At 36.0% G+C, this 21,790-nt stretch overlaps 1 protein-coding gene across 2 annotated transcripts in view; it reads right to left on the bottom strand.

Moving 5' to 3' along the window:
• Positions 1 to 21,790, bottom strand: part of LOC136028337 (lachesin-like) — a 185,324-nt gene that overhangs the window by 96,630 nt on the left and 66,904 nt on the right. The window lies entirely within an intron of this gene.

The raw sequence follows: 21,790 nt of genomic DNA on the forward strand, positions 1-21,790 counted from the left end.
CAGTTTGGTGAGAACTTTTTTTCCTCGGCAAGCCTTATTACTGTCGCTTTTTTGGTTTTTGAGTTGTCCCTTATATACATATTTGTCGGACTGACCGATGGATATGATTAACATTATGGGTTTTGTATGATCAAACAGTAAGGAGCGACCCGGCTCAATAATAACCAAAACCAAAACTAAAAAATAGAATTTTGATACCAATAGAATTGCATTTTAATGCTGATTTTAAATATATAACTTTCATCAAGTTTAGTGTTACCCATCAAACGTTACGAGCCTGAGAAAAGTTGCCTTATTTTAGAAAATAGGGGGGAAAACCCCCTAAAAGACATAGAATCTTAACGAAAATTACACCATCAGATTCAGCGTATCAGAGAACCCTAATATAGAAGTTTCAAGCTCCTATCTACAAAAATGTGGAATTTTGTATTTTTTGCCAGAAGGCAGATCACGGATGCGTGTTTATTTGTTTGTTTGCTTTTTGTTTTTTTCCCAGGGCTGATCGTATCGAACCAGTGGTCCTAGAATGTTTCAAGAGGGCTCATTCTAACAAAAATGAAAAGTTCTAGTGCCCTTTTTAAAGGATCAAAAAGCACCTAAGTCCCCTCCCACGCTAATTATTTTCCCAAAGTCAACGGATCGAAATTCTGAGATAGCCGTTTTATTCAACGTAGTCGAAAAACCTTATAACTATGTCTTTGGGGACGACTTACTCCCCCAGAGTCCCCGTGGAAGGGGCTACAAGTTACAAACTTTGACCAGTGCTCACATTACATATAGTAATGGTTATTGGGATTTTATAGCATTATTTTAAAAAAAAACAATGAAAAAATAAATATGAAAAAGTTTTTTCAACTGGAAGTAAGGAGCAGCATTAAAACTTAAACCGAACAGAAATTATTACGCATATGAGGGGCTCACCTCCTCCTAATACCTCGCTCTTTACGCTAAAGTATTTTTGGTAATTTCAACTATTTATTCTACGGCTTTTGTGAATCAGGGGTCATTCTTAATGAATTGAGACAAAATTTAAGCTTGAGTGTAAAGAGCGAAATAATGACGAAGGGGTGAACTCCCTCATATATGTAGTAAAAACATGAGAATACAAAAGTTCGTTACGTAAGCTAATTTATAAATTACGTATATACTGTTTAAAAGTACTGTTTTAAAAAGTAGAGTTGAGAACAAGGGTCAAACTTTAGCGTAAAGAGTGGGGCATTGATGAGAAAGCAGCCCCTTTCATATACGAAGTAATTTCTGTTCGCTTTAAGTTTTAATGTCGCTCCTTACTTTCAGTTAAAAAAACTTGTTTTTTTTTTATTAAACAAGGGTTACTAGTTTTTAAAATTTTAACACACCTCTTAGTTGGTGTTAAGCAATATATTTATTTATTTTATATATATTTGATATCTAAAATATACAAGATAATGTAAAATGATAACACAATTTTGCTAGGACTTAAAGGCACAGGGCCATATTACCATCCAAAAACAAGTTAAAAAGGGATAGAAGGCACATACAAACAGTGTTTGATGTCAAATCTAAGGTTCATAAAATCCCTCAAATAAATTGCACCGTAGAACAACATTGGCAAAATATAAGAGAAAACTGGATAAAGCGAATTTCTGGACGTATCCCAACGAGGATTAAGACCAAAGGTAATGATAGCTATGATGTGTAGAAGAAATTAATATGGAAACATAATTAAAGGCCGACTATTTTTATTCAACATATCAACATCCAGCTGGAATATTTTTTTATACTAGGAAATAATTAAACCAACTGCAGGTAAATACACGTAGCATAAAATTCAAAAGTATGGGCGGGTAAAGGGTGGCATATTCTTGAGTCCCTGCTCTTAGGCTCATATGTGTACTCGCAAGTCATTGGGAAAAGTAAAGCGAGGTAATGTTTACCGTATGCGGTAACAATTACTTGTTGTAATTAAAAAGAAAATTTATTTGCATTAAAGGATCGGGCCATGAGTTTCCCATGTATTGTTTATTTTTTTATTTTAAGAATTAACGACGCTTCTTGACTACTATGGTCCCTGCGTCGGCCCTGCGGTGCATTCCTGCAGCATGATTCGATCTCTGGGTCCCGTATTACCAAGCTAAGGTCAAATCTACTGCACCACCACAGGACTCCCATGTATTGTAAAAGCAAAACAATATATCCCAGATATTTCCACTTCTTAGCAGGCCTAGTCGCGACCCCTTTTGCTTTGGAAAGCATAAAACAATCATGTTCAAAGCCTGGCCGAAATATTTGAAAGCTGAAGTCAGAGCCGTTTCTAAGCGTAAAACAAACCGTTAAAATGTTGATGTTCATTCCTGAAAGCCTTAACAACTTTAACAACTTTGGATATATTAAAGTGATAAAAAAGAAAACGGTTGGAATATATTTTGTGTGTAGTAAAGCACAAATTACATTCTGGTTTTTAGAAGGCTAACGGGGCTTCAACCCTCCTCCTCTTTGTTGTCTTTTCTGCTGGTTTCAAGTAGATCATGGTCATTTATTGTAATTTTGTTCATTTTTGGGGTTCATTTTATGATTGTTTTATGCTGAAATATCGTTTGACTATATTTCTGCTAAGATTTGGTTTAATCTAGCTGTTAACTTTTCTTTGAAAAAATAATTTTATATAACTTCTTTTTAATTATTTCCTTTTCGCTTTTACGTAATATAGTCTTTTTCATTGGTTAAGAAAATAATATCTTAAATTTTGTCGTTTTTAATCTATAAGATATCCAGGTATTGTTTTTTATTCATATTTTGACAAAACTTTCCAACAATTTTGAATAGCGGTTCTAGAATTATATAGTACGTGTAGGTACATGAGAAATCAAATACATGCATTTTAAGTCTGCATAGTCATCGGAGTCCTTTAGAACTGAAGGAATTCTGAAACCTATCAAGTTACAACCTTGAGTACAGACAAATATTAATCAACTAATTCCCTCTACTGGCACCGAAAATTTAAACTTATCACTCTTAATCTTTCCTGATGTATTGCATATATGTCCTTTTGACTGTCATAGATATACATAGTGTGTTTTGATTTGGTTCAGTTTCTCCAAAAACAACTTCTGAAGTTTCAATTTCATACCCTCAGATTATAATGGGATATTGGCAAGACACCTTTTTTGCTATCAGGATACACATGGTTTGTTTTGATTTAACAGTCAAATTTCTCTATAGGTTTCAAATTAACACCCCGACATATTGCTGACTGAGATATCGTATATATGTCATTTCGACAAATTGGATGCACCTAAAGTTTTGTATTTAGTTCAAGACTAGTAGTAGTAGTAGTAGTAGTAGTAGTAGTAGTAGTAGTAGTAGTAGTAGTAGTAGTAGTAGTAGTAGTAGTAGTAGTAGTAGTAGTAGTAGTAGTAGTAGTAGTAGTAGTAGTAGCAGTAGTAGTAGTAGTAGTAGTAGTAGTAATAGTAGTAGCAGTAGTAGTAGTAGTAGTAGTAGTAGTAGTAGTAGTAGTAGTAGTAGTAGTAGTAGTAGTAGTAGTAGTAGTAGTAGTAGTAGTAGTAGTAGTAGTAGTAGTATTAGTAGTAGTAGGAGTACTAAAAAAAGTAGCAGTAGTAGAAGCAGCAATAAGAGAAGTAGCATTAGCAGCAATAGTAACAGCAGTGACGGTCACAGTGGTAGTAGTGGTAGTAGCATTATTACTAGTAGAAGTAGTAATGACAAGAGATCGAACTTTAGCATAGAAAGGTGGGGTATTGTGGATAGGGCAGTATTCTTATATACGGAATAAATTCTGCTCGGTTTAAGTGTCAATGTTGCTTCTTATTTTAGGCAGAATAAGCTTCTTTTTGTTTACTTTGTTTCTGATCGTTTTTTACATAATCGAAGGAAGTCTGTCCTCCTCTATTGACAATACCCCACCTAAAATTTCTCCAAGTAAAGTTTCTCTCTCAGGAAATTACACCCAGAAAATTCCATCATCACAGCGAACTTCCATCTCAGACATTTTGCTTATGATTCTGCTTGATAGAAAACTTCTTAGTACACTTCGTTTTGAAGAAAAACTTTGTTTTATTTTGTTTCTTATAGTATTTAAGGTCTTGGTAGAATTCTTCCTGTGTGAAAAATATTTCCCAGGAATCTTCCTGCCCCTTCAATGTAAATTTTCTCCCGTTGGTAATTTCCCAATCTGCTTGTAACAATTCCCCAATTGACAATTTATATGTTGGGAAATCACCCAGAGAATTCCAATTCTGCTAAAAATTTCCCCCGGACAATTTTTCCAGAGCATCTACACATGCAAAACGGGATCGCCAACGAGAAAGAAAGACAAATAAAGCGCATTTCGCATTAGAATGATGGTAAATTCCCCGTGTGAAATTGCTCCCGGAAAGTACACCCCAGGAAATTTCCATCCCAAAGGAAAATTCTCCCCGAAGTAATGTTAAATTTCAAGACAAAACATTAAAGAAATTTTGAGAGGGAGTGTCGAACAAAATGCGTCTTGCGTCAAAAAGGGTGTATCGGCAATATCTATGGAACACCTCAGGGTGGGAGGTTGAAACTATCGTCACGCATCAAAATTAATTTTGATGAGTGATCAGAGGGTGATCAGGTCCTTTTGACCTTTTAAGATGCCCACCTACCGTCAAGATCAATGGAAATTTTGAAAAAAAAATTTCAAATATTCGAAGGGTCTAATAACTATGCATCTGGGAATGCCATATCCTCAAGGCCCCCAAGGCAAGTTTTATAAATTATGTAAATTGCTCATTGCTTATATGAAGGATTTATCATTGGGATCGTGGAGAACATTTGATCCTGTATATGTCTAGAAAGGCTAAGGACATCCACACGAAACTTGAGGGAATTTGGTGGTGTATGTTGAACTAAATTAAAAAGTTCTATATGCATCCAGGCTATCAAAAAGGCGGATCTGAAATATTTTCAACGCCTGCAACGTCTAAAGGTGTTACCTTGAAACTTTGAGAGCCAGTGTTGCCGCTTTTACTACTACAATTGGGTATTCTTATGGATATCTGCAAGTGGGAATAATTGTGACTACAATCATTCACGACTGTGAACTCAACCACTTGCTACTGCCTCTATTTGCACTTGTGACCAGTTTCAGAAAATTTCCATGTTTCTATAAGACACTATTTCGTGCTGGTTGTCAAAATGGTGTTTCATTAACATGTCAGAAATGGCTGGGATTATTATTCTGAAACTCTTAGGGCAAGATAAGGGGCATTTTGAAAAATAACAAAAGAAGACCAGCCCTACTTGGCCCTTTTATAAATATCATTCACCCCCATCCTAGGTTTATCATTTGAAAAATCCAACGTACTCAAATCAGTGGAAAGACCTAATTAATATGTCTGCAGGGAGACATTTCACCTTAAAGGGTTTTGAGTCTAAATTATGGAGTTAGTATGTTAGAACGACTAAGGCGTTAAAATGACTCAGGGCATCAACCTGTAACTTAAAGAGCCACCGCTACTGCAATTACTTGGACCTTTGGCTGCGACTGCTTTTGACTGCAATTATAACTACGACTACTTGCACCTGCGAATACTTAAAAATGCGAATACTTGTGACTTTGACTACGACCAAAGGCACCGCGATACCGCTGCCTAAGAAAAGAGTAAAGTGGGCACAATGTATTATTCTTTTTTTTTTCTCACCAAGGTGAATCGTGAACAAGGAGCTGTTACAAAAACTTCGAAAGGAGCTCATTCAATTTGAAATTATATGTTCTAGTGGCTTTTTCGAGGAAAGTGATTGGAGGGCAAACAACCCCTCCCCTCTATGCCCATCATTTTCCCAAATATGTCTAATCAAATTTTGAGACAGCTATTTCATTCAATATAGTTGAAGGTCTTACAGCTATATCTTTGGAAAGTGAAAACCCACCACAGCTCTCAAGGTAAGGGCTGAAATTTATGTAGTTCGCCCACTATTTACGCATAACATTTGTTATTGAAAAAGGTGGGCATTTTTGAAATTTGGTTTCCAAGAAGACAAAGAACATTCGGCGAGCCTTTCAGATAATTTTGAGGAGGTGTTGAACAAAATCAAAACATGTTTGGAAAAAGAAATTCCTTATTGTTTCTAGTTTGTGTTTGTTTCAAAACATGTTATGTGGAAACGGATTGTCAAAAAAGTGCAACTCAAGAATAACTGAGTATTTGTTCCCTAGGACCACAAATATAATAACCTGGTGCAGCCTGGGCGCATGGCCATGTACCATCAGTACCACTACTGATGGTACTAAGATATGTTATCGTGGTCTAGGCGGTCCACAGTCTATCGTGTATTCTGCCACCACTACTCGTAATATAATGAGCTGCAAGGTCTAGTACTGAGGCCAGTGGTTAATCTTTTCGCCCCCTGTGACATGAGCAACTCTGACATGAAACGGATTTTTGGTGCTCTGCCCTTCCTGATTTCCATGATGTGGTTTTGTCACAGTTATAACTAGTATGAATACAACAAGTGTACCACCAGTGGGGGCTGCATTATTTGACTCAAGGTCCCAATCCTAGGGCTCAAGTCATCAAGGCTTGATGATCAAGCCCATAATTTGTCTTCTAAAACCCTTACGTACCCTTATGAAAGATAAGTAAATAATAAAGGGTCTATCCCTGTATTAAACTCTGCCCTCTGTCTCTAAACTCTACCTAGGCTAGTTAAAAGAAGTGAAGAGTATTATTACAACCAAAAAAAAAAACTTACTATTCAGATCAAATCTCATCAAGAGTTAAAATCAGCTTTAGTTCTAAAGGGCTAAAAACCAAACAAAAAAATAAACAACGAGGCACAGGTCATGGAGACCGACCCTCAAGGAGTGCAACACAGGGTCAAGCGTAATTCACAATGATTTAAGTAATTTTCCTTTCCACCCCAGTCGGATTTCACTCATGTCTAGCCGTTTAACAATACTTTTTGGTTGGGTATGACTCATCCTAAATTTTAATTTCTTCTCAATGCTAATTAGTCAGTCTGCGAGAAGTTGCCCCAAATATTATGCAAATAGGAAAAGGCAAAGATACTTAAGTAAATAGCAAAAAGGGAGGTGAATTAGACAGTTACTGAAATGATAATATTTTAATTTAGCTGAAGAAACAACATAATGATCATCCTGCCGAATAATGCATTGCACTGCATTTCTTATTTATTTCTTTGTTAGTGGCTGGATTCATCAATTTAATATTAAAGTGATAGCCGTCGGCTCCATCCCAAAAAATGATAGGATATTGTAAGGCATCGTAGCATCGATGAGTTTCAGCAATTCTTAACAACTGAGCGTTTCGCTTATGAAGGATAATATCTCGAGGTAAAAACTGATCACCGACCATAACGATTGCCACTTCGTCGATAGTTGGAGCATTGTATCTACGCACATGTTGGCCAGGAGGCGTTTTGTCAGCGGAAATAACAATTTTATGCGTATCAGTAGGCATCAAATCGATGGCTGTTTTGAACAGACGCACTAAATTATTATTTTAGTGGAAAAGATGTTGCAATTGGGAAACGATTGTCCTTTCAACGTTGGGAGAAATTTCGCAACGTGCATTCAATTCAGAATTTCTATCACTGATGAAGTACAATTGTAAAAATTTATGATTCTCGCCTAAGAATGGTGGAAGGAACCCTGCTCTATGATAAATTTGCCCTTTTACTTTGAAAGTAGACATAAATTGATCTGGATTTTCGATTTGGGCTCCAAACGACGTCATTTGGAAACATGAGTTATATTTTCTGATTTGTGACAAAAAACGCTTAGATTCTGACGTAGTTCCAGTAAGGAAAGTCTTCAATGGCTCTGGTGGTGCAGCCAATAGAGGAAGTTTAACGTTTCCTGAGGCGCAACACATTCTCATTGTTTCACCATTGAATTTCAATGCCTTGCAATAGGGACAAATTTTAGACATAGTCCCGATTTGAACACATCTACTCAAGGTATAATCATCGACTGGGCTGTACCTGAATGCCAAGCGATAACTTTCAGGTTGCTCTGATTCCTCGGCACGCTTTCTTTTCTTACTTTCTCTATCAGCAGCAAGCCTAATTTCTTGCTGTTCTTGTGATTCCTCGGCACGCCTTCTTTTTTCACTTTCTCGATTAGCAGCAAGTCTGGTTTCATGTTGCTCTGTTAGTTCCTCGGCATGCCTTCTTTTTTCACTCTCTCTTTTAGCAGCAAGTCTGGTTTCATGTTGCTCTGGTAGTTCCTCGGCACGCCTTCTTTTTTCACTTTCTCTTTTAGCAGCAAGTCTGGTTTCGCATTGCTCTGGTAGTTCCTCGGCACGCTTTCTGTTCTTTCTTTCTCTATCAGCCTCAAGCCTGTTTCCTTGCTGTTCTTTTGATTCCTCGGCACGCTTTCTTTTCTTACTTTTTCCATCAGCCTCAAGCCTGTTTCCTTGCTGTTCTTTTGATTCATCGGCACGCTTTCTTTTCTTACTTTCTCTATCAGCAGCAAGTTTTTTGGCATAGACTCTTTGAGCATCTTCCTCGGCCGTTGCCACTATAAGTTCATCAGTCATTTTACAGTTAAACATTAATAGATTTCTACGTGAACGCATGTCTTAAATATCTTTAATGACGTCACCGTCATAAAAAAATGACGACAACTAACTTCATGACGTCAGTCAACACACAAACATGACGTCACCTGACAGACAGACCCACACATCCACGACAACTTATATATATATATATATATATATATATATATATATATATATATATATATATATATATATATATATATATATATATATATATATATATATACTACTACTACTACTACTAATAACTCACTGCAGCACCAAGCCGCCTGAGGCCAACACAGCTACGCACGCTCCTCCTCCAACCTAATCTATTTAAAGCCTCCCTCTTTACACCCTCCCAGGAAGTTCCCATTTCCTTTAAATCCTTATTTATGACATCCTCCCAACCCAGACAAGGACGACCTGCTTTCCGTGTAGCCCCAGACGGTTGGCCAAAAAGGACAATCTTCGGTAATCTGTCATCCTTCATCCGTAGAACGTGGCCTAGCCATCTCAACCTTTCTTTCATTATAGCCCCAGAAAGCGGGATTGAACCACACTTTTCGTACAACCTACTGTTTGAAATACGGTCAGTCAGCCGGGTACCCAGAACAATCCGTAGGCAATTTCTCTGGAAAACATCTAGTAAATTTTCATCTGCTTTTCGGAGTGTCCATGCTTCAGAGCCATATTTGACCACTGTCATCACTGTAGCTTCCAATATTCTAATCTTGGTTTGTAGGCTTATCTTTCTATTCTTCCAAACTTTTTTTAACTGTGAAAAAACACCCTGAGCTTTAGCTATTCTACTTTTAACATCTTCACTGCTCCCACCATCTTTACTAATAATACTACCAAGGTAACTGAAGCTCCCAACCTGATCAATCTTTTCGTTACCTAAGGTCACCTGTTCATCTTCACTTATTCCTAAACTTAGTGACTTAGTCTTCTTAACATTAATTTTCAAGCCTATTTTAGCACCCTGAACTCGTAAAACCTCTAAAAATTCATTCATTTTGCTCACACTTTCATCTAATATGCTTAAATCATCAGCATAATCTAAGTCCAGGAGCGTTCTTCCTCCCCATTTGATTCCATGGTCTCCAATTGCCTTTCCTGTGCTCCTTAAGACGAAGTCCATCAAAATGATCCATATAAAGGGGGATAGAACACAACCCTGCTTAACTCCTGATTTAATACAAAACCAGTTGCTAACCTCATTTCCTACCTTAACCGCAGCAGTATTATTCTTGTACATAGCGCAAATCACTTTAATGTATTTTTCTGGTATACCATATAACGATAAGACCTTTGTTAACGCTGTTCTATCAACAGAATCGAAAGCTTGCTCATAATCGATAAAACTAAGGACCAAAGGTGTTTGACAACGAAGGGACTTCTCAATTATTAACCTAAGAGTGAAAACATGGTCGACACATCCTCTACCTTTTCTAAAACCGCATTGTTCTTCCCTTAAAACTTTGTCTACAGCATGTCTCAGTCTAAAAAGTATCATATTACTCAGTAATTTGCTACCTACAGAGACCAGACTAATGCCTCGATAATTCCGACATTCACTCTTGTCACCTTTCTTATACAGTGGTTTAATTAAGGTTTTCCTAAAATCATTGGGTACTTCCCCTTTTTCAAAAATCATGTTCATAATCTTCAGTAGCTTATTCCTAACCTCAGAGCCACCATATTTAAGGAACTCATTAATCATACTATCAGCACCTGGGGCCTTATTATTTTTTAATCCTTCTAGTACTGTCGCTAATTCTTCCTCACTAAACAAATCTTCCTTCACATCCAAGGTATCACAAACTTTTTCATTTTCATCTATATCTTTTCCTGCAACTGTATCTCGGTTTAGCACATTCTCAAAATGTTCCACCCATCTTTCTTTAACTTTTTCCTTATCACTAATTGTGACCCCATTTCTATCTTTAACTGGGACTAGTCCGGATCGGCTACTCCCTTTCAATTTATTAACATGCCAGTATAATATTTTACTATTATGCCGTCTAGCCGCATCTTCCAGATCCTCAGCAATTTTATCCATCGCCTCCATTTCACATCTCCTTAGTTCATATTTTAATGCTTTCTCCACTTTCTTTACATTCCTTTTGTTTTCATACGACCTATCGCTCAGATAATTCTTATACAAACCCCTTCTACTCTCTATTAAACCTAAAGCTTTTTCACTAATATTCCTAGTTGCTGTCTTAGCACTCTTCCCTAGGACACCATCAGCAACTTCACAAATTGTTTTTCTGAAATTATTCCATCCATCTTCCACATTGTCAAATTTTAAACCCTCAAGTTTAGTACTCAACTGTTCCTGGAATTTTTTTCTCAAATTTTCATCCTGAAGTTTACCAACATCATAACTTTCCGGGAGGGAGTTACTCTTCCGAAATTTCAGCTTTAAATTAACCTTAGACAATACTAGATGGTGATCTTTACTTTTAACATCAATAACGGCACTCCTATACACCCTAGTATCTTGTATTGATCCTGCTAGTCTTCTGTTTACAATAACATAATCAATAAGGTTTGCTGTCTTACCATCACGTGAATACCATGTCAACTTATGGGCCATTTTGTGACCAAACACCGTATTGGTTATAACTAGGTTGTTATACCTACAAAATTGCAAAAGCCTATAGCCATTACTGTTTTCTTTTCCTACACCAAAATTACCTAGGCTAGGATACCATCTATCCCTATTTCTACCAACCTGGGCATTAAAATCTCCTAGCAAAAACACCATATTTCTACCTGGTACCCTGTCTATTTGCTCCTGTAACTGTAAGTAAAATTCATCTGAGTCACTAGTATCTCCATCAGTTGGTTCAATGGGGGCATATACTACTATAACTGATACCCTAAACTTTTTAGTCATAAAATGAGCAATTAGTATTCTATTATTAATACCTTCCCAGCCTAAACAAGACTTAGCAGCGTTGTTGTTGTTTCCCTGTGTCCCGGTCGTCATTTGTGTCCCGGTGTCCCAGTCTGTAATTGCTCTTTGAGTGTCGCGGTCGTCATTTATATTCCCTGTGTCGCGGTGTCCCGGTCGTCATTTGTGTTCCGGTGTCCCGGTCTGTAATTCCTCTTTGAGTGTCCTGGTCGTCATTTATATTCCCTGTGTCCTGGTCGTCATTTGTGTCCCGGTGCTTTGTTGATGGTGATTGCTAATCGAACATTCCTTGTGTCCCGGTCGCTTTCTCTTTGAGCGTCCCGGTCGTCATTTATAATCCCTATGTCCCGGTGTCCTGGTCGTCATTTGTGTCCCGATGTCCCGGTGTGTAATTTCGTCAATCAACAAACATGACGTCAGTCGACACACAAACATGACGTCACTCGACACACAGACACACAGACAACTTATTTTTATATATATAGAAGATTTCCCGGTGTCCCGGTCGTCATTTGTGTCCCGGTGTGTAATTTAGTCAATCAACAAACATGACGTCAGTCGACACACAAACATGACGTCACTCGACACACACACAAAGACATCTTATTTTTATATATATATAGATTAGGGCAAGAGACCCAAACATCCCCCTCTTTAAATAAATGGCCACTACCCATTAAACTGGCTGGAATAAAAAAAAAATGTACAACGGATAATACACAAGAAGAACATCAAAATCAAAAAATTCACTTCTCTTCATTCTTTGGTCAATTTCCGCTGCAGTATGTCAATTGACTGTCAATTCCAATTCACAAAACTCTCTTCACTTCCTTCTTTGGTCAAGTTCTATTGCTGCATCTATATTGAATGTCAATTTCAATACAGGGTAATAACAGCAAATGCGGCTACTAGGCATAAGCTTAGAAGGGATATGTACCAATAAGTGCTAGGAAGGAGCATCTCCCCGAGGCTTAAGATTGGAAAGACAAGGCCTCGGCAAAGGGATCGCAAATAACCCATCAGTTGTGCGGTCAGGGAACCAGCTGTAATTCATGGCTCCCCGAAGGGGCGCTTCCCCTTCAAAAGAGAACAAATACCCCTCAGTGCTGATAGCACCAATCCTAGCTTCCCAAGTCCTTACAATCCAACCCAAAATTCCATACCTCCTTACTTTTTCAAAACCCATTGTATTCTTTCAATTCTATATTTTAATCGCCTCTTGTTGTCAAACCTGGTGGGTTCCGAAATTTATCCTTCCACCTAAGCTCTTTCGTGTCGCTAAAACCTTTTAATTTTCCCACAATATTAATCTCCCGCTATAATCATTGAATTTGTTTATCACATTTCTCTTTTGTATCTCTTGTCTCTTTTTATTTTCCACCAATTTTTTTGTCACGTAAGATAAATCATCTACAACAGTCGGACTCCAGTTGTCTTTTTCTCGGACTGCAATTTCTCTTTTTCTTATACAATTGTTTTATATTTCTTTTCTCTCTCTTAGTATTCCTCACTTTTGTTTGGGAATCAAAACAATCTTCACTAAATTAGAATTTAACTCCTAAATTATTTTTTCATTTTCGTTTTTTTTTCTCTCTCTCTTTTAGGTCTCTTCATTTTTACGACACAAACAAATAATTCATGATCAAAAGGGAATTGAGTCTCAACATTAAGTTTTTTATATTGAACTAATATTTCTTGGACCTTACGTGGGAAAGCGCGTGAGATAAATTTGTTTGAATCTTCTCTGGCACACCAATGGCCTTATTACGGTGCCTTCTTATTGGTGCTACCTTAAGAACAACTCTCGACACACAGGTGTTACTTCTTTAAAAAAAGAAGCTTTTTTAAAAGTACTAAGCATTTTAAGGAAGTCCCTAGACAATAATTTTAATCAAAAGCTTCCATCAATCGATTAACTCTAGCATCATTGACCGTCTAGGAACCTGTTTGACACTTGAGTCTAGTTTTGACGAACAATTAATTCAATCATTTTGACCAAAACCAGTGTCGTAATGAAACCCAAGAAGGTCAGTCTTTTTGATCAAAAACTTCCATCAATCGATTAACTCTAGCATCATTGACCGTCTAGGAACATGTTTGACACTTGAGTCAAGTTTTGACGAACAAGAATAATTCAATCATTTTGACCAAAACCAGTGTCGTAATGAAACCCAAGAAGGTCAGTCTTTTTGATCGAAAGCTTCCATCAATCGATTAACTCTAGCATCATTGACCGTCTAGGAACCTGTTTGACACCTGAGTCAAGTTTTGACGAACAAGAATAATTCAATCATTTTGACCAAAACCAGTGTCGTAATGAAACCCAAGAAAATCAGCCTTTTTGATCAAAAGCTTCCATCAATCAACCGACATGTACTTCAGTCAACCTTCAATAAACCCTTTAATATTTTTGATCATTTTATTTTGACAATTTCTAGCAAAATACCCTGTAGTACCACAATTTTAACCATCCAACACCCTTTGCTTGTGCATAAATTTACTTTTCTGTTCTGCATAATTCCGCTGCTTTGTTTTTTGTTGTAGTTCACCTATCTGCCAACTCTACCATTTCTTTGTTTTTGGTTCTTTTCTTTTAAGTTTACTTTCAAGTCTGTGTGGGTATTTTATAGAAATTGTTTCTTTGCTGTCTTTTCAAATACCTGCTGATGCTTTTCTTGCAATATACATGCATCATCTATCAACGTATAAAAAACTAATTCGAGCCATTTTTTTTAATCTGTCAGTTTATATTAGAATTCTCTCCAGGTTTCCAAATTTCTTTTTGTTTCATTTCAGAAATTCTGGTGGAGGTGTTCCGGGGATAACTCAAATCACCTAAAACTTGCTCTTTTTAATTTTTAAAGTTGTTTTGCGCAGTGCCTTAGCACTGCGCAAAAGTTGTGGCCTGTTATTGTTAGTTGTGGCCTGTTATTTTGCTTGAATGTATCATTGTCACCCACAGTTCCACCTTCACCCTGTTCAACTCTGAATTTTTTTTTAATTCGAGATACACAAATATACATGGTATTTTTGTTTGTTGCATGATTGTTGTATCGTTTGGGAATTTCTTTCAGTGATTATTTTCATTAATGACCTTCTATCCCCAGCGTATTTTCGTTTCCTGGCTATTCTGTCTCCCTCTTCTTTTGTGCTTTGGCTATTCTATCAGCCTCTTTTTCTTCCCTGTCTTTGTTTCTGTCTTTCCTGTCTGCTTCTTCATTTCATCTATTTTCCTCCCATTCCTTGATTGAGAAATTCATAATTTGAGTAAAATATACGTTGTTACTTATTTGTAACCCTCTGCTGGATACTGAGTTTCTATTAATCCTGCTATTTAGTGTATTCAAATTCTAATTTCATTAATTTCTCTCATTTCATTCTCTGAGTCAGTTTGTTCAACATTTTTTTGGCCAGTATTTGTTTTATCTCTAATTGGTGATTCCTTTTCTTTTCGCCTAGCATCTGCAGGATGAGTATGTCTTGGTTCTCGCGTGTTATCATATAATATCAATCATGTTCTTCATGAATTATAGCCTCTGTATCCTCTTGGTACCCTCTTATACTGCCTTGTGTGCTATCTTTCTGATTTCACTCTTTCTACTCCCGTATCAGTGCCTCTCTCTCTGGGTATCCCCTTTCTCAGAAAACTCTTTTTGTTCTGCTGTTTATCCTGCTTTCCCCCATTTATTCCTACAATAAACCTCTCTATTTGTGAGCTTGTTGAAAAAGTACTTCCAGCCCTTGCTCCTAGGGTTGCCTTCTGATTACTTTTAACCCTGAAAAGGACACTATAGCATCCACGTTTTAATCGAATGGACCCTCTTCAGGTTTTTACGACATTCCTTTCCATAAGAACTGAGAAGAGTTATTATGACTCATGAGTGCCTATAATACTATCCAGAATATTCCTGATAATTGATTTGGTGGTGCCATAAATTTGGTCAAACTTGTTTCTTCTTTTATGAGAACACGAGTTTTCAACACCCAATTTCAATTATATTTGTTTCATTCTGTATATCCTGTTACAATTTATTCAGAGTGAGATAAAAGTCGTTATTCATTAATCATCAATTTTATGATTCCACTTTCCTTCTTAGTGATATCTTCTCTAGAGATTTTAGCGGTTATAATAGAAATACAGAATTACGACACGGATTTATCAATTGTTTTCTTCTGTTTTCAATCTCTTTTTTTTCAATTCAACTCTTTTTTTGCCACGAATATTTCCATTTCTTCGGCAGTACTAGCTGAAACAAAGAACCATAATATAGTAAGGCATTTAATATTTACGAAAAAGTGAATCTTTCTAGATTTATTGATTTTAAATGATGTAAATAGTTTTTAAGCTACAGTGATGCAGATGATAGACTAAGCTGTTAAAATACCTTTTTTGGTTGATAATTACGTTTAAGATCGATTAATTTTGCTATACAATGATAGAGCTCATTACAACTTCATTAGTCTTTGTTATTCCTGTTCAGTCTCGCTTATATTCCTAATATCAATGAACATTTGTTCTTTACAGATTGCCTGGCCATTAGCCTATATAGAATTTATGCGTTTAGAGGGTATTTCAAGAATATTGTTTACAGTAAGGAATGTGCTTAGACTTTTCCCTCAATCGCAGGCTTTACTAGATAGGCTAAATTTAAGAACACATATCGTGTCAATTAAAGTAATTAGTGACATTAAAACTTAAAAAGAAAACAAGATTCTTTCATTTATTAAGGACACTAAACTTGCCTTAATCTCATGTTCCTTACGCAAGAGTTTTATAATTCTATATTTAAAGCATTTATTTGTTCAACCAATTGCCATGTAGAGGCTAAAATGTGGTATCCACACTGTTTAAAATTTCGAGAAAAACACAATTGAAAAAATCGGTTTTTGCGGTGCTGAACGTATGCTAAATAGAAGACCGATTGAAATACAAATTTAAAGCTGTAAGAAAGGGAGATATGATTGTAGAATTTTGGCCCTGCTGGGTGAAACTTCCTAGGTCAAAAGGAAAAAGGAAAAACAAATACGACATTTATGCCTGTTACTTCTGCTGCTAGGGTAGTTAAGACAAAAGTGCAGGAGATCGATTAGATTCCTTTTCAACTTTTTTTACAACAATTTTTGGTACTCGTGTATTATTCAGAACACGCTCAATAAGTGAAGTTAGGCTCTTTCGTGAAAGAAACTACGATGCAGGTACAGTTTATGAGAAAATCTGGTTTCATAGCCACAAAGACAAAACTCAATTTACTTTGCTAAGCATAGTGATAGAAGACAGTGTCTTAACAGGGATTTCGAAATAAAGATTTGGGATTTGCCAAAGACTGAAAAAGAGGCAATTACATTTTTCCAGGATAATGGGTTGTTGCCCACAGCAAATAGTGCGTCAATGGACACAGGATGACTTTATACTCTTACGACAAGGAACATTTTTGGAAGTGTAACAATAGGCCATATTTGAAAAAAGTCAATTTTTGTGTAATTACGTGGTTAGCTGACAGTAGAATACCATTTGTTACTGCAGTTCGTTTAATTTATTACTAGGTTTACGAACTGACAAATTTGGCCTGGTGTGTTCATCATATTTTGCTTTATTTCATTAGCTTTATCAAAAGTTTGTGGTATATATTTGCACATTAGGGGGGGGGACATTATATCAAAACCTCCATATATAAAATATTTAATTAAAATGTACCTGTATCGTAGTTTGTTTCACGAAAGAACATAACTTCACTTATTGAGTGTGTTCTTAATAATACACATGTACCCAATTTTTCGTCCAATTTTTCTCAGGAAGAGCCAAAACTTGTCTTAGAGCTCAGACGTGGCATTTCTGCCTTATTGCACTTCTTCGATCGTTTAAATTGAATTTTAGTACAAAATGATTATATCCCAAATTCAGAAACTTCAATTACTTTTTAAAAAGGTAAGGTAACTTATTAAGCCTTTACTGATGGCCTTTCTCCCTTCTCAGCTTTTTCGATAGGGGGATGTGGTAGCAACTTCTTCTTCTGGGAACACCGTTTCTACTGTAGGGAGTGGTTTGTTGTTGTCTCGACCCAGGGTCGAAAAAACAGAATTGTAATTCCACATTTTGAGGAGACATAAGCCTATTGACTGACTGCACATTTGTGATTTCTTCAATATGAATAACAGGTTTTGAAATCAAAAAGCTTTGGGACCACAAGAAAGGCAACCACTTTTATGAAAGACTTGTCTTGTCTTACCTTAAATTTACCTACCAAAGCCATGTTTATTTCAGAGACTGATTCACCAAAAAATGACAGTTTGAAACAGACTGTTTTCGAGCAACCATGTGTAAATTCAATTTTGTAAATTCAATTTGTTTAATTTTAGAAAATGGAATATTAGCTCACTTATAGATCTCGGAGGCCTGTTGAAAATCCAACACTTTGCTCATTTGAATAATGATCTACGGGTGCTTTCTGCTAACTTTTTTCAGCTGCTTCTTCAATTCCAAGGGTGAAAATACTTTGTTATTCTTAAGAATTCTTTCAGTTCAACAATGGACTCTATGTACTTCCTGTATGCTCGAGTGACCTTGCTCATAGTATTTCATTAGTGAAGTTCATGATTTAATATTCGTTTTGTGGTACACATAAATCTGACCAAGTGATAATCTCAGAAAGGTCAGGATATGTTATCCTGACGGTTGAATGAATTCTACCATCAGGACAACACCGCCAGCTATTTGGTTCGGTCCACGACCTGCAATTGATTCAAGCCAAACCACGCCGTACTCTTCTTTTACGTGTTTTCCAGAAGCCCTTTTATATGAAAAAGTACACCTGTCAAGTTACATATAGTAATTTTTAGTTTGTAGAAAAACTATCAAGAATTACAACAAGGAAATGCGAATACATTTTCATGGTAGAAGCATGGAACAGAAAGGGATGTACTAGCCCTACCCTTTTTTCTTTCCTCTCTAGTCGTAGTCTTGCTAATGCCATATCATTCAATAATCCTTTTTTTGGTTCTGGTTGTTCAATGCCATGCATTTCGGTAATAAGTCTGTCCTGGCATGCGTCACATAAGTCCCTCTTGGGCTTATAGAAGCCCAGATTATAATTTTGATTAAAAATGTTCCTGAAATTCTCGATGATGCTGGAGTACTTTCTTTATCCTTCTATCGACCAAAATACCGAAAAATCACTTATACCTCAGAGCCCAAGTTTACAAAATATCAGGAAAAAAAGGTCAATTACTAACTTCATAGAGTCAAAACAGCTGAGTCCCTCAACAAATGTCTGTATTTTCCTTGAAAAATTCTTCCTATTATTCATATTCGCGATCTAATAACTATTTCTTTTTCTTCATCTTGGATGTCTGTGATAGACTATAGCCTACAGTTATGACAAAATGCCCCAAGTCAATCCTCTGGTTAATTACGACAGTTACCACTGTCACAAAAGTGAGAAACAAGTCAAAGTCGAAACCAACAGAAATTCACATGAATAGGGCTGAAAACCCCTATGCCTTCTTAAGACCAGAACATAATTTGCACTTTACTGTAAACCAAATGAATGTGGATTGACGTTTAAGTATACATAAACCGGTTTTTGTTACTTTAAGACTTAATTTTTTTTTTTTGTTAAAGTTAAAAAGGGAAAACATTTAAATGGTACTTGTTTTCAGCTAAGTTAAAATTATATTCTTGTCTTGAGAAGGCATTTTGAGTTTCACTTGGGTATGTATTGCGATTCCTGCTTATTTTTGGCTTCGTTTATTTATTGATGGTGTTTTGTGACAGTTTTAAACTTTGAGAACTCTTTAACTATATTTCTGTTCATTTTAGGTTTTTGGAGCTCTTTACTTTTCTTTAAAAGACCTATTTTCTGGAATAAAATTTAATTAACAATAAGATTGTTTAATTAACCATTAGGAGTGGAGGGAATATTTCATCCTGCATGTGTCCAACAAGTCTTGTAATCTTGCAATGCGAATGCGAGGACGTAGCCAATGGCATTCAGAAAGTCAGATTCGAAAAAAATAGAAAGTTCTAGTTACATTTTTAAGTAACCAAAAACTGGAAGGCAACTAGGCCTCCTCCCCGACATTTTTTTTTCATCAAATTCACTCGATCAAAACTATGAGAAAGTCATTTAGAAAAGAATAATATGCAAATTTCAATTTAATTATTCTTGTGTAGTGAGCCAAAATCAAAACATACATTAATGCAAAAACGTTTATAAATTAAATTAAAAAAAAAGTTTTTTCAACTAAAAGTAAGGAGCGACATTAAAACCTAAAACGAACAGAAATTATTCCATATATGAAAGGTGCTGTCCCCTCATCAATGTCTCACCCCTTCATGGTAAAGTTTTCTATTGTTTTAAAAAGTAGAACTAGGACAAAGAGTCAAACTTAAGCGTAAAGCGTGGGGCGTTGATACAGAAATTTTATCTAGTTCGGCATTACCATTCTGTGTTTTATTGTATTTATGTATTTGTATCAAATCAAACATCAAGAACAACAGAACTATTGCAAAATTTTTCATATTGGAAAGATAGTTCCTAGCATTTAGTTAACATTTTAGCCTAGAGACTAATAAATACAAATAGTTTTCTCTTTTTCTTTGTATGCGTACTACTGATTGCTTATAACTTACCATCACTAAAAAACAAAGAAAGGAAGGTGCAAACCGTATTTGTATTAAATAAAATAAAAATTCAACTGAAAGTTAAGAGCAAGATTAATATGAAAATAAACTATTTTGTATATAAAGGGGGAACCACTACTTCAAAACTTTGTTCGCTACATTAATGTTTTTTAAAGGCTTTAAAAAAGCTTCTTATTCTAATTCAACTTCTTTTGTGATTCCGCTGTTCTTTTTAGAGAATTTGGTTAAAGAGCCAAACTTTAGCGTAAAGAGCGAGAGTTTGAGGGCAACCCACTTATAGACGGATTAATTTCTGTTCGCTTGAAATTTTAATACTGCCCCTTATTTTTAGTTGAATTAACTCGTTTTTTTTAGATTTTGATTGATTTGCAAATCGTGCTCAGGTCTAACCAAAATATGATGCATGCTGGTAAACTGTATATATTATATCAATGAACAGTAGCTTTGCTGAATAAGGCCTGAATAACATTTTCACTGCAGAATTTTGGGTGGGCTGAGAGGGGTAGTATTGTCTATTTTGGATGGAAACTCTATGTGGCTTTTCACGCGGTTGTAACCATCGCGGTTTCTACAATAGTGTTTCTTAATGTTTAAATATGTTAAATTGTATACATATCTTTAAATACATTGAAGCATTTTATATAGATAAGAAGAGAGAAATCATAACAATTGAAATATCCTAAAGCTGAACTTCTAGTAGTATTTCCCCCCCCCCAAAGAAATTTCCTGGAAATGTTCATGATTTCCCATCTTGCCTTTTCCAGATCTGTGCCGGTAGGCAGGAAAATATAACATTTTATTTTGTATAGAAAAAGATCGCCCCCCCCCCAGTTATAACAACAGTATAGGCTGAGAGTTAAAAGCTTAATGAGAGTTAGGGCATTTCGGTTTTTAAATACATTATTTGAGGTATCAGCCCCAGCCTCCCTCCTACAAATGACCCACTGCCCCTCCTGGATAGTTGTTAATGCACACTTACACATTACTGTATTTAATTTTAAGAAATATAAGGTAAATGAGTTTAGCCAAATGAACATTGAAATAAATGGGAGAAACATTTTCTTTAATGAAAAGGAGGCATGACTCCCCAGCACCCTTATTCAGGCTTCCTCTGAATGAAAATAACGAATCCCCCCCCGCCATATTCCTTTATATATTTATATTTTGATTAAGGAACATGGATAATCAAAAATTTGGGCATTGACATGTGGTTTCAAGTAATCAATCCCCTTCTAATCCATATCATGATCCACCGTCCATCAATCATAATAGCTGATTTGTAATGACCCATAAACAAACTTAAATCTGTGAAATTCAACCTAGTTAAATCAAGCATTAAAATTAATGGCCATGTTTTTTATTGACTGGGCCCATTTGACTTTTCAGGAACAAATGCACAACCGTTCAACATTATTTCCTCTTCAACTAGGAAGCTCAATTTGAAGGTTTTTATATTTTTAACTCAATTGGCTGTCTCATATTCGAAAACAACTTGGTCCTCTTTGGTTCAAAGTCATGGCTTAGTGCCAAAAAATTGCATAAGACACCATTTTACCCTGGTATAATCTTTTTGGTAAGTTAAAAAGGGCACTAAAATATTTCAATTTTTGTTCCAATCAGCCCTCTTCCGATTTTCTAGCATCATTGGTTCCATACGGCCACCCCTGGTAAAAAGAAAAAAAAACAACCATCTGC

This window comes from Artemia franciscana, chromosome 6, assembly GCF_032884065.1.
Source record: "Artemia franciscana chromosome 6, ASM3288406v1, whole genome shotgun sequence".
Classification (NCBI taxonomy): domain Eukaryota; kingdom Metazoa; phylum Arthropoda; class Branchiopoda; order Anostraca; family Artemiidae; genus Artemia; species Artemia franciscana.